Source organism: Electrona antarctica (assembly GCF_951216825.1).
Source record: "Electrona antarctica genome assembly, chromosome: 21".
In the NCBI taxonomy this organism is placed as follows: Eukaryota; Metazoa; Chordata; class Actinopteri; order Myctophiformes; family Myctophidae; genus Electrona; species Electrona antarctica.
Window position 1 is genome coordinate 30,009,164 of NC_136802.1, and position 15,000 is coordinate 30,024,163.

General features: G+C 43.7%; 1 protein-coding gene across 1 annotated transcript in view; it reads right to left on the reverse strand.

Annotated features, from left to right (window-relative positions):
* trpc5a (transient receptor potential cation channel, subfamily C, member 5a) overlaps positions 1 to 14,821 on the reverse strand; it is a 136,669-nt gene extending 121,848 nt beyond the window's left edge. Inside the window, exon 1 of the mRNA XM_079491324.1 lies at positions 14,752 to 14,821. The gene's annotated coding sequence lies outside the window, so the exon portion shown is untranslated. The remainder of the gene's footprint in view (positions 1 to 14,751) is intronic.
* Between the last annotated feature and the right edge of the window lie 179 nt (positions 14,822 to 15,000).

Below are 15,000 nucleotides of genomic sequence, written 5' to 3' on the forward strand. Positions count from 1 at the left end.
CAGACAGACAGACAGACAGTGTTCCATGAAGGCAGGACATTCAAGTCGTCGGGTAAATAATTCAATCGTGCCCGTCGCCACGGCGACCGTGTGTGCACAGTGGCTGATGGGTAATCATTTGGAACGCTGATTGAGTGCAACAGAAAGCGCCTCATCATTGCTACTCCTCTCGCTCTGTCATTATGTGTCTCGGTTTATTTAGCACTACTGGCTCTCTTCTTCTCAGCCATACAAAACATAATCACACCCCGTGTGAACTGAGCGGTTGTTATGGCCCTGTGGGTCATAATGTGTATATTCCTGTGTTGCTCTGTCTTTTTCCCTCAGTGTTTGTGTGAATGAGTGAGGAGTGACTGATAGAGGACCAGCTGGGGTGAATGTGGGATGAGTAGTGATTGAGTGAGTGGTTGCCAGCTTGTGTGAGTAGACTAGTGGAGTGGTGTATGAATGTGAGTGGCTAACTACCAGGTGGACCAACTATACTTTTATTGTGATAGTTACTGTACTGTACTGTACTGTACTGTACTGTACTGTACTGTACTGTACTGTACTGTACTGTACTGTACTGTACTGTACTGTACTGTACTGTACTGTACGTACGGTACAGTTTGATTGTTAGTTATGCTATTATTGTTATAGTTGTGGTGCTCAGTGCGAGTGGCCCTTTGGGCTGCTCAACAGTGCCACTTTAGGTCACCCAGCGGTATTGCAGCTGTTCATAGACACATAGGGACATATTGTAAGGACACACGTGGCCACAGTCATTGGAGCGGTGTGCACCGCTCAAAAATACAAAGTTGTGGTGATGATAGCACCTTTTTGCGGTGTGAATTTTGACGTCAGATTTTGTTTTATCAGCGTGATGTGTTGTGAGTCTGTAGATCTGCTATTTTCAGAGCGCAAACACCACCCAAACACGAAACGACTTGTCTTTTCGTTCTACTGGATCTCTTCTCCACTAGTCCCTCCCTGACATTTTAATCTGGTCATCACAGCGTACTTTTCATTTAGTTGGAGTTTTCGTCAGTGAAAAAAGGTAGTCGACGAACAGTCATAGTCATAGTTTTGGTCGGCGAAATTAACACTGCCCCTTTGATTTTGTTTATTATTGATGCAGATTGAAGATTAAAAACCACATGCTGGTTATAATTCCTGTATAATTCATATATATCCCTATTCTGGGGGGAACATTAATGATAACACTGTGAAAGACAAATAAAGGAAGAATGTCTGCCATTGCACCAAATGATCTTAGACTGCAAAATAAAGAAAAATCCAGTCTGGTCCGCAGGATGAAAAAGAATGAGAAAAGAAAAAAGGAAAACGAAAATTAACCGAAAAAATATTTTCCATTAAATATTCATGTCCATTTATCTGTGTGTGGGGGAGCAGCAATCTTGCTAGCCTGGCGTAGCCATACTAATTTCGCTGCGTGGACAGTATTCTGCTTCCCCTCCATGGTTTCATTCTTTTCCCCCAAGGGGCCATTACAAAAAGATTCAAACAGACTCTAAATTGGTTGTTAGTCCCCAAACTTTTTTGGCCGTGCACCCCCTGTTACCTCCTGACCAAGCTGACGCGAATAACCACAGAATGTCACTGCACTGAGAGACATGCAGCTCTGCTGTATACTCCCACATCTGCTCTATACATCTCCTTACAACAGTGTTTTACCGGATTATGTTATGTTTGCCGTTTGTGACACCAGCCTCAGTCTGCCTGGGGCAATATGCATTGGAAAGGCAGGTTGAAGGCTGGCTACACGAGGCTGCAATCTTACCAAAACCATGACAGCAAAACAATGGAGCCACCGCTGCACCCAACAGTGCGAACACCCAGAGGGGGGAGATTAAAGACAAGTGAACCAAACGAATCAATTCAAACTATTTTAATGGAATAACTGATTTCAATAAAAAAGCACACAGTGTGTGGCGACGTGTCACACTGTGAGCCTGTGTTGTATATGCCAAAGTAATTAACCCATTAAGACCTGAGGCCGATTCTACGACGTCATGTCTTCTAAATCTTAGCAGTTTTCTCTGTCAGCGGTTCTCAAACTGTTTCATCTCAAGGACCACCCAACATGTATTTGGCCGCCGACCCCCTGACCTAAAACAATATGGTGTTCCAGGCACCTGCAGAAGCAAAGATATGAGTTCAAACGTTCGCTTAAAAAAATAATAATAATACAAAATAAATACTCAAAGATTTGCACACAAATATAGCAGATCTACAAGCTCATTTAATGGCCAACGTATAAAATAATCAAATATAAGGTGACACAGATGCTTTCCGGGTATTAAATAGGACTTAGGCGGTGGATCAGACTACTCAATTTAGTCGATTACCGGCATTATTACTATTATCACATTATTATTATACCCACAAATGATTCTAACCATCATCCATGGCATTGAAAGGGTGCAGCCACTACTAAGTGCTAAAATAATTAGATTAATAATAGAGAAAATATATCATAAATGAATACTGAAAAACCAGATCTAATCATTAAGGAAAGTTTATGCATGTACTTTTATGTGTACTATGTAAACTCTTAATTTCCATTTCCCAGCCATTCAGTTAAAAAAAAAAATAATAATTTGGGGACCCCCCAAAATATGTTGGCGACCCCCTGAGGGGTCGTGACCCACGGGTTGAGAACCCCTGTTCTAAATCATGATAGTTTTCAGAAAAACGTCTGTTTCTATGTCAGTGGTTCTCAAAGTTTTTCATGTCAAGGACCCCAAAAACTATATGTAATTGGCCGACCCCCATCTGAAAATATGTTGCTCCAGGGACCCCCCCAGAAGCAAAGATTTGAGTGAAAAGCGCTCGCTCTGAAAGAATATATATTCAAAGATTTGCGCCACAAGTGTTTCAAAAAGTGCCGCGCTACGACCTTGTAGATGGAAGTATAACATAATGCTTAAAACACCAACAGGGGTTCCCGTCCTGAATGGGGTTAATGATCTGCAGCATGTTTTCAAAAGGTGTCATTGAGATGTAATTTGTTGTGAACAATGTGTCTTTGTCTACGGCGCCTCCCTCAAGGTAATATACACAACAACAGTGTTGCATTGAACCGCCCCTCCTTGCCAAAACCACTCACCAATGATCAAGTGGTTGCTTTCGCTGTCTTTAACCCCATGCATGTTGAGAGAGGACGCTGAACCCTTTGGCATTACATTAGAAGGCTGTTCTGTTGGTATAAACACTATTGATTTGTGTTATTGTTTTGTCGAGTAGGGAATCTAACCTGTGACCCCGTTGCGGTATAGTAGTGAGCGGTGGTTATTCATTGTGTTACAGTAATTACTGCGTTGTGTCCTCAACATGCCAGATGTCCATTAACCCCCATCTATACAACCACAGTAGTCAGGAAACAGCTGTGGTCTCCACGAGTCTGTCTGTCTGTCTGTCTGTCTGTCTGTCTGTCTGTCTGTCTGTCTGTCTGTCTGTCTGTCTGTCTGTCTGTCTGTCTGACCACAGAACGTATTCACACCAGGTAAGATAGATAGAGAGAGAGAGAGAGAGAGAGAGGCAGACAGACATAGAGAGAAAGAGACAGAGAGTTACATGTTACATAAAGACAGATAAAGAGCATCACTGAATTGAACCCATGCATAAGTGCCTACATCATTCAGTGTATGTGTGTGTGTGTGTGTGTGTGTGTGTGTGTGTGTGTGTGTGTGTGTGTGTGTGTGTGTGTGTGTGTGTGTGTGTGTAGGTGTGTGTGTGTGTGTGTGTGTGTGTGTGTGTGTGTGTGTGTGTGTGTGTGTGTGTGTGTGTGTGTGTGTGTGTGTGTGTGTGTGTGTGCGCGTGCGTGCGTGCGTGCGTGCGTGCGTGAATTTGGGTCAGTGTATATGTGCATGCTGTTTTGCTTATTATAGTTTGCATTGTGTGCCGGGCCATGACCAGTCAATCATGCATGTACGGTACAGTATGGGCATGTGCCTCCACGTTTGTGCAAACGTGTCACACCTGTGTGTGTGTGTGTGTGTGTGTGTGTGTGTGTGTGTGTGTGTGTGTGTGTGTGTGTGTGTGTGTGTGTGTGTGTGTGTGTGTGTGTGTGTGTGTGTGGGTGGTAAATAATCTAGGTTGGTAGCTTCCAATCATTTCCTCTTCAATTACTCCCTGGAATGACCTGACCGGCACTCATTACAATAACAGTAGAGAGGAGAGGAGAGGAGAGGAGAGGAGAGGAGAGGAGAGGAGAGGAGAGGAGAGGAGAGGAGAGGAGAGGAGAGGAGAGGAGAGGAGAGGAGAGGAGAGGAGAGGAGAGGAGAGATTTATGAAAATTCGATGAGAGAGAGAGAAGAGAGATGAACAGAGGAGGAGCACACAGTGATTGCGTGAGGTGGATAGAACAGAGCACAGACACAGAACAGAGGAGGGGAACATAGCTGCAGAGGAAAGGCTGAGAGATAACAGAGAGAGAGAGAGAGAGAGAGAGAGAGAGAGAGAGAGAGAGAGAGAGAGAGAGAGTTTCAACGTGTGAAGACAAAAGGAAACGGTGAGATATCTGGGTGAACTGAACAGTCCAATTGAGAGGAATTGACGGGAGAGGAAAGAGTGGAGACAGGAGAGGGAGAGAGAGAGGATATAGACGAGAGGAGGAGAGAGTCTTCACGGCTGGCAGAGGAGGCTGCCTGAGATGCACTCGACTGCGCAAAACAATCAGCGAGAGAGAGAGAGAGAGAGAGAGAGAGAGAGAGAGAGAGAGAGGGAGTGAAAATCAGTGATCGGAAGCACCCACATACACCTGAGCAAAGTCACAAGACTCACAACCACACTGGATATTCTCTCTCTCGCGCGAGTGCACGGAATATACAGCAGCACGTATATATAAAATATGAGTACAACTTCAATGATCTCAGTGCTTTGCAAGGTATCCTTCATGTTATAAAAGCAGGAGGAAACAGAGGACCGTAAAACACAAATGGCTACAAAACTAAACAAAACACACAAGAAACATCAATAATAGAATCACTATAATCTTCCACCAATTGCCCCCAAAATATCTTTAGAGATTAGTGATGCTGCTGTGCTGAGAAAATGTGGACATTTTGGAAGAGTACAACTAGCGGCATATAAATTCAATTAATTAATTATAAAACAAGCCCAAAAGGACATAGGCTGCACGCACGCGCGCGCACAACTCACAAACTCAACTCACAAGCTCACAATTTGAGCTTGTACACTATTTTGGCAAAGAGATTTGTTGTAGAAGACGACGGTCACAGTACTGTAGTCCGGTTTCTCAGAAGAAGTGGTTAATACATTCATTCCTCATTCAGTTATTATATCCATTTCCCAATATTGAGTTTCAATCTCTGTCTCACACTGTAGGAACATGACAAATCCTTTATTGTATTGTAGACTGCTGGGCGCTAGCTCCATCAGACCCAAGGGTTTAGTTCCCAACGTCACAGCAGCACTGCAGTAGTACAGTTGGAGGCCATCGATATTGTCCTTTTCTTTTTGCTGAGGTTTGCGTGATCTCGCAAAAGGACAGTTAACCCATTTTGGGCGGGAACCCCATTTGGTGTTTTAAACATTGTTATAATTTAGCTATTGAAAAATAGCAGATCTACAAGCTCATAGCGCGCCACCGAGTGGCGCGCTACGAGCTTGTAGGTCTGCTATTTTTGAAAAATCGTGAAAATATTTATTTCAGAAAACTGGAGGATTTAGAAGGATTTTTTTAAATTTTGAGGTCAGGCCTAAATGGGTCAAATGATAAGGGACAATATCGGTGGCACCCAACTGTAGGTACAATAAAAGGCATAGCATTCGCCGCATGTTGGAGCATGGATGAGGCTGGCTATAGGGCACTGCTGCATCAGCCACCATCCGAAAAAAAACCCAGAGGCAAGCAAACTGACACTGTGGGGGTCAGTGACACTGTGACACTGACCCAGGGAAAGGCAAAGCCAGGAAAGGCAAGAAGCGGACCACCTCCTGCTTGGACCACTGCGGCGCAAAAGCTTGGAGAAACACTGGAGAGCTCAGGATCCTGGTGTTACATACAGTAGGCCCCCACCATCACCTAATGCGGCCCGCAGGTTAATATCAGAATACTGATGTATTATCTATTTCAGCCGTTACAATTCCAAACATGCAAACATGACCCGCTTTAATTACTTCAGTCTATGTAGCTTATAGTATTAAATACAATGTTATTGTCTTTTTTTGTGTCCAATGTATTTGGATTTAGTTCGTAAAGTTAACATAACTATAACTAAATGCATTTAAAATTCAAATATAGCAAAAAATTGCTGATCTACAAGCTCAAAACGCGCCACGCTGCGATGCGTTTTGAGCTTGCACATCGGCTATTTTTCCTACGACAGTAATATGTGGAACTATAGTGGCCCTATCCATCTTCAAAGTTGCCCACCCGTGAGCTAGACCGCACCCTCGCCTTTGAATCGCATCGCTTATTGGAGGCAGCCCTACAATGTGCGAGCGCTTATTGTCTTTTATCTTGCTCTGATCTTTCTTCGCTCAGTCAGCACCTGGCCCAACGTTGGGTTCGGGATGATGCATGCATCTCCTTTTTCCTCTTTCTTGGGTGGTGCAACCACTCCTATAGACAGCTATGTGTGGGCTAAATATAGCCCACAATGTATTCCAGTGCACACGCACGCACACAAGCATGAACACACACACACACACACACACACACACACACACACACACACACACACACACACACACACACACACACACACACACACACTATCAGGGACGTGCACACATAGACATCAAAGGGGGCTCCAGCCCCTGCCCTTTTTCCTCTTTCTTGAGTGGTGCAACCACTCCTATAGACAGCTATGTGTGTGGCTGCATGCATTCCAAACTGGCTTAACCCATTCAGGACGGGAACCCCTTTTGGTGTTTTAACTAAGCATTATGTTATGCTTTAGCTATTGAAAAATAGCAGATCTACAAGCTCATAGCACGGCACGAGCTTGTAGATCGGCTATTTCGGAAAAATCGTGAAAATGTGGCGCAAATCTTTGAATATATATTCTTTCAGAGCGAATGTTTTTAACTCAAATCTTTGCTTCTGGGGGGTGCCTGGAACAACATATTTTCAGATGGAGGTCCGCAGCCAAATACAGATAATTCTGGGGGTCCTTGACATAAAAAAGGTTGAGCAACACTGACATGTAGAAACATAGGTTTTTCAGAAAACTTTTAGGATTTAGAAGACATTTTTTCTTTTTTTTTAGAATCGGCCTCAGGAAAGACGCCAGAGATGTACTTCTTTCCAGCAGCAACGACTGGAAGGCAGCCCTGGGCTATAGGGCCCTATAAGCTCTCCATCTTCAACGTGTGCCTTATACGGCTCCCTATAAGGCACAGCAATTTGGCAGCTGAGCACGCATCACTGAGCGAAAAGACCATGGATTAAAGCAAAATCAAGTCAATCCCATGACTGAAAATGTTTGTAAAGCCTGTCGAACGTGCGATTTGTGGGAAAAGTGTGAATGGAGCCCCCCCACACACACACTAGCTCTGATTCCTAAACAATTAACAACACAATAATTATGTAAAATGATGTTTTAGTGATATTTTCACTTCATACTGCCAACCAGGTGAAGAAATCACAGACTTTGCTTTAAATACGAAATATCCGAGACAAATAAGATTTTATGGAAGATGCTTCTGAACATACTGCTAGTTTTTGACCACTTCAAATGCACTGATCTTAAAACAATATTAACCAAAAATACTAGCTTATCTACAGGATCTCAACGTGTCGCAGATGCGTTGAGAGCTTGTAGATCGACACATTTTCGCTGTGCAACGTGCTTCCATAGAAGACGTGCTGGCTTTATATAGGGAATCCAAATAATGACTGAAATCAACCGTGGCGACTGAGAACTTTAATCCATGAGGACCTTGTGCACCTTGTGAATTAATGGACAAACATAACATTCCTTTGGACAAATAATACACGTAGAAATACTTGCACACTTGCGATCATGCATGCATGCATTAACCTTATTTGAATCTCATGGGGATGGAGCAATCTTGTCCAGTGATAACTCAAAAAGAACGTCTCGTGTCTCAACTTAAATTACTTTGACATTAATAATGAAAATGGCAGCCGGCAGCCTGTTGGCATTAAAAAGGCATACATGATCATACACTCAGTCATGTTTGTTTAACCACTCTTTATGGTGAGTCAGTCAGCCAGTCTATGCCATTCCCCATACCACATCATTGATCACATGATATGTCATTTACAGTAATCAATTATTTTGTATTTTGAATGCATGTTTTTATATAATGTTCTTATTTATTCCTAGTACAATAGAACACAATGGATACAGTTGACTAACACCCTACATCTAAAATAGCTGCCAAACAGGAACACTGGAAGAAAACACGATCTCTGACAAAAAATAATAAATATAGCCCACAATGTATTCCAGTGCACACGCACGCACACACACACGCACGTACGCCATGCACACAAGCATGAACACACACACACACACACACACACACACACACACTATCAGGGACGTGCACACATAGACATCAAAGGGGGCTCCAGCCCCTGCCCTTTCATCCGTCTGTAAAACAAAGACCACAAATGCAGGATTTACTTCTATGGTGAAAGAAATGCACATGCTCCTCCTTTCCTTTCCATGCCATACCCAAAGTCTGCATTCAGGATAACTGCTTTTGTTCCAGTCACCTGAACTTGAACACAGCATTTGGTGTTGAACACATTTGTTTAGAAATCCACGTCGCACACAGCATCTCCACTAGCTAAAGAGTGCTGGGTTGCGCCCCGAAAATAGCTGATCTACAAGCTCTCGTTGTGAGCTTATTGTAGATCTGCCATTTTTGTCCAAAATTGCCCTCTTACGGATTTCAGCCCCTGCCTCTCTATAACACTCTCTGCACGTCCCTGCACTCTATAAAAATCACTCCGGCACAAGTAGGAATGACGTGCACTTTTGGTAGCTCCCGGTGCTATTATTTTCCATGTGTGCATAACAGATCAACAGCGACGATGCAGCCATGATCTGCCCTCGAGGATCATGTGACCCTGTGACTGTACTGCAGAGTCGACAACATGAACCATCGTGTGTTGTGATGATGATCCCTATTCTGGGGAAAAACATTTGGTGGCTGGTTTGCGACATGTTGTTGTGTGAGCTTGTAGATCTGTTTAGCAAAAACAAGTGCTGTACTTAACACTTTCCCCCCCATTCACGAGTTACGTGAATTGCGGGGGGGGGGGGGGGGGTGTATTGATTGTAGAACAGCTTCCCTCCCAATAACGAGTTATTTTTTCTATTGTTTAATTCGCGTTTTTAATACGATACGTTACGACTTACGGGGTTTCCCTCGGACAGAGTGGGATAGGTGATGAGTTTTGATGACGTCATCAGAAAAGCATCCGTCGCACTGGCATGCAAAGGGTTCTGGGAAATTGAGGCCCAATGCATTTCAATGGCGGCGGTGGCGCGCAGCGGGCGAGTTCCTTCTCCGCTCTGTTGTTGTGATCGCCACTTTGGATTATTTTTCAACACTATAACAAAGGATCACACCATTTTAAAGCGGATTTTCATGAAAAGGAACGGTGCGGTCGTTCTTCAAAGGTTAGTGAAATCCAGGCAGTGAACGCGGCATTGCGATATCATTAATTCCGCAGTCAAACTGTTAAGTACACTTTTGAGGTAGGTTTTACTTTACTGGAGTATTTCCAATTTTCAGTACTTTTACTTCTACTCCAGAGGAAAGAAATATATACTATTACTCCACTACAATTTGTATATTTAGATTATTATTACAAACCACACTAACCGCTCCATATGTCGGCGATCTAATCGCATTGTGAGCTTGCAGATCTGCTGAATTTGTATACATTTTGAACTTGTGACATGACACATTCTGCACTCTTGAAAGTGTAATATTACTGTCTCAAGAGTCACATTATTGTTCATTTCCTTGAAGCCTGCACAATTATTAGAGAATGTATAGAATTGATCAACGTTGGCCTGCTGTCTCTCCTGTGGTACCAACATCAATACAGCAGTTATCCAACGATAACAAAACATTTCGTTTTTGGTCTGAGATGCTAAATCTCCACGGTTGTCCGTGGCTCAAATGCCGAATAAATAATGGACCTTGATAAGAAAAAACCACTGATGTAGAGGGTCAGGGATATAAAGAAAAATAGTAAACATCCTCCATCTTCCCATACTATCTTATCTCACCAAACTGTTCGATATAAAACCACCCAAGTCAGAGAGAAATGAAAACAGATCGTATCTGTCTGTCTGTCTGTCTGTCTGTCTGTCTGTCTGTCTGTCTGTCTGTCTGTCTGTCTGTCTGTCTGTCTGTCTGTCTGTCTGTCTGTCTGTCTCTGTCTGTCTGTATTGGTGTGTGTGCGCGTGTATGTGCATTTGTTTTTAAATAGCATCCCTCAGAGAGTATCCAATCATGAGCGGAAGGTAACATCCAGGAATACAAAGCCGTTTTGACAAGGAAAGACGAACAATAGAAATGACTCGCATTCATTGGATCCATTCATGTCTTCACTTCACAAAAATCGATTAAAAAGGTCATATTGAATAAAATGCAATAAGAAACAAGAAGCAAATCTAAACATGGCTATAGTCCACGAATATGCACGCACGCACGCACGCACGCACGCACGCACGCACGCACGCACATATATATATATATATATATATATACATACATATATATATTTTGTAAGAGTAAAGAGAGCCTACTGTCAGCTGTCCAGCAGTCCAAATATTATTAAATTAAATTTCAGAATGGTAGACCTGAGGCCTACCATACCAGGCCTCAAGCCTGAGGCCTACCATTGCGTAGCACATCTATGCACGGAATGTCTATGTTCACAGGCTTCTACTATTACTCCACTACAATTTGTATATTTAGATTATTATTACAAACCACACTAACCGCTCCATATGTCGGCGATCTAATCGCATTGTGAGCTTGCAGATCTGCTGAATTTGTATACATTTTGAACTTGTGACATGACACATTCTGCACTCTTGAAAGTGTAATATTACTGTCTCAAGAGTCACATTATTGTTCATTTCCTTGAAGCCTGCACAATTATTAGAGAATGTATAGAATTGATCAACGTTGGCCTGCGTAAATATATATACATACATATATATATTTTGTAAGAGTAAAGAGAGCCTACTGTCAGCTGTCCAGCAGTCCAAATATTATTAAATTAAATTTCAGAATGGTAGACCTGAGGCCTACCATACCAGGCCTCAAGCCTGAGGCCTACCATTGCGTAGCACATCTATGCACGGAATGTCTATGTTCACAGGCTTCTGTGTGCTGCCTAGAGGAGCAACTGAGCATGTGCAACACCACTTCTTACACCATGGTGTAAGAGGTGTCCTTTGGGAAACCGGGCCAATGTGAGTACTTAGAGTGTCTGGTATGCTGTGTTGTTGTAGGAATGGGGACTAAATATCGTTTACGATAAGGAGAGGATTTAACTGAAATAACCGCATTTAAATACATGTTGAAGCCATGTCTTTTTAAAAAACATTTATTGAAGTCTATCATACATCATGCAATGCAGTGTGAGAAAAGTACAACCAAGGACAAATATGCAAAATCTATTATATGCTGTGCAACTATGCAACTGTGATGCATCTGATTTAGAGTCTGTTTGATAAACCACGGCAAAATAACATTGGAACTTAGTTATACAAAGTCAATGTTTGTGCAGCCAGTGCATGATGTGCATGGTGGCCCACTGAACTGACACTGTAATATTGGTAAATAAATGCATGAGCTCTCTCTCTCTCTCTCTCTCCCCCCCCCCCCCCCCCCCAATACACTTTCATGAGATTTGATTCAACAACATCGCTATGCTTAAAACAGCAGGAAGGGAAACACTCCAATTTACTGTAATCAAATCACATATGGGTTCATTGGGGTTTAATCAAATCACAACAGGTACTACTACTGCACACAGTACCTGTTGTCAAGAAGAGTACCGCTTTCAGAGGTCAGACATCCATACTGTGTTTGACACCATGGCCGACTGAGACGCACGCTCGCACGCACGCACGCACGCACGCACGCACGCACGCACGCACGCACGCACGCACGCACACACACACACACACACACACACACACACACACACTATGGGGCTCAAACAGTGTCAATATTACCAATATTACCAGTAACAGATGTCTGCGCAGCACATCAATGACTAGCTGTCTATGCGTAAATTGTATGCGTTTTTGGGGCGAATACACACATTTTACGGACGCATAAAGATAAACGCGAACACACGAGGCGGGCACTGAGGAGTTGATGCTCTTCACTAGAGTGTGTGTGTGTGTGTGTGTGTGTGTGTGTGTGTGTGTGTGTGTGTGTGTGTGTGTGTGTGTGTGTGTGTGTGTGTGTGTGTGTGTGTGTGTGTGTGTGTCGGTAGTGAACTGAGTGGATTGATTGATTGATTGATTGATTGATTGTTTGATTGATTGATTGACTGACATTTTTCATTGACAAAGACAAGCATATACATGAACGTGAACAGGATAAAGAGAGAGTCCTGTATTAAGCTGCAGGACATCTGTTTGGGAGCCTTTATGTTGATGTCCTGTCATCTACCCTGGTGTCCCTATGCTTCCAACATATGTCCCTCATGTGTGTGTGTGTGTGTGTGTGTGTGTGTGTGTGTGTGTGTGTGTGTGTGTGTGTGTGTGTGTGTGTGTGTGTGTGTGTGTGTGTGTGTGTGTGTGTGTGTGTGCGTGCATGCAATAGCCTACACTTTGCTGAGAGGGAGAGAGAGAGAGAGAGAGAGAGAGAGAGAGAGAGAGAGAGAGAGAGAGAGAGAGAGAGAGAGAGAGAGGAACGGTGGTGAAAGACATGCAAATGAACTTCTCCATTCCCGAAAAAGAAAAAATATATAGGCTACATATTTATTTTATTTATTTTAAAAGTGCACTCTCCTCTCTCTAAGTGAGAGAGAGCTGCTCCTGCACCTTCACTAAAATCTCCTCATTCCATGCACGTGTTTCCAAATGACACGCTCAAAAGTTCATGTCTAATAAGGAAGCCAATGGAGCCTCATACACACACAGGCGCGTGCGTGCGTACACACACATGTTCTTACTATGACTTTCCCTACCTTTCTCATCCATCTCTATTTCTCTCACCCCCCCTGCCCCCTCTCTCTTTCTCACGCTTGTGTGCACGCATGGACACACTTTCTAGCATTAGTCAATACAGCTTTGAAGCATTTTCCACCCACCAACCAAGCCATCACACCCTCTGCTATCACTGTTTCAGCAGCACACACACACACACACACACACACACACACACACACACACACACACACACACACACACACACACACACAGCAGCACAACAGCAAAACCTTCTGGAAATAACATAGCCTACAGACCCAGGCCCAGACCTACACAGTATCCTCTACAACCGCAACCACTTGGCCCCTTCCTTCACAGGTGTTACCGATGATACTGACGAAGGCTCTGTTCTATTCTGGTCAGACAGAGTCAGGGTGCTGCTATTGTGCGTGTTGGCTCACGGAAAACACTCTGCTACACCAGTGGGTCTCATGAGTGGGTTCCAAATGGCCCCGTGCGGGTCTGTAACTCTGAGAATGTACAAATGGAACCAAATGGAGTCCATTTGGTTCCATTTGTACATTCTCAGAGTAAGTTAATGGACAGTAAGTTAATGGACCCATGAGAGAAATCAACAGGGTGCCCACGGAGGAAACAAATGGACCCTTAGGGACCTCAGAGAGTGTACTGTACAAACGTTTGTGCAGTACAGTTTCTGGTGTCATCACCAAGATGTGTTCATGCTGTGGCCTGTCAAGCTGGCGGTGCATGAAATTAAAACAATAACAAATGTTTGAGTCTGTGCTTTACATGCAGTACACCATGTGGTTCTCAAAGTGGGGTCCGGGGACCCACATGGGGTCCTTGAGGGGCTTCCAGGGGGTTCCCCAGCTAAAGAATTGATAGTTAAATGGGAACCAAAAGGACCCTTTTACAGGTCTGTAACTCTGACAGTACAAATGGACCATCTGGGTTCCTTGAGGGGGTTCCACGTGGACACGTACAGGTTATACTGTAGGTTGTACAAAAGGAACCAAATGGACTCTCACGGGTCCATTTGGTTCCATATGGGGGGGGGGGTCCTTGAAATTGAAATGTTTGAGAACCACATGTTTTTTTTAGGCGACAGCATTGATTTAACATATAAACTGGATAACACAGCGTGTAATGTGGTGAAACGAAACAGGTTTAACGTCGTCAGCCAGAACAGAACAGAGGGAAGGGATATAATGCTGTCTGTGAGAACAGAACCGCCACAGCAGGTACCAACCTCCACACTGTACTGAGAAGAACAGTCTCTGAAATGAATGAAGTAACACATATGACAGAGCGCTGCTGTTTTGTAAGCCCCACGTTGGTGGCGCATGGTGTTCATTTCTGTTCAATTAAATTCAGGGATTTGGAAGCAGGTTTGGTGTGTGTGTGTTGGTGTGTGTGTGTGTGTGTGTGTGTGGGGGGGGGGGGGGGGGGGGGTAGAAACGGGGAGATTTGAAGAGGAAGACCAAACGGACTTTGGAGATTTTCTTTTGGAGAATGAATGGTGAAACAAACAGAGAGGAGAGGGCGGTGGAGTGGAGTGGACTAGGGGCTAGAAAACGGAGTCTCCTCTTACCTTTTTGGTGAATCCTCTCGGGGGATGAGGAGGAGAAAATAAACAACGCTTCCGTCTTTTCCAATCCAAATTAATCCCCTTCAGCTGTGTGTGTGTGCCCGTGCACCTTACGTGCGCGTTTTTTCTTCCTTCCTCCTTCTGACTCCTGCTTCTTCTGCTTCTTCTTCTTCTTCTTCTTCTTTTCGCGGGCTTTCCTACCTCGACATCAGCTCATAATCATCCTCGTCATCATCATCATCTTCCTCGTGC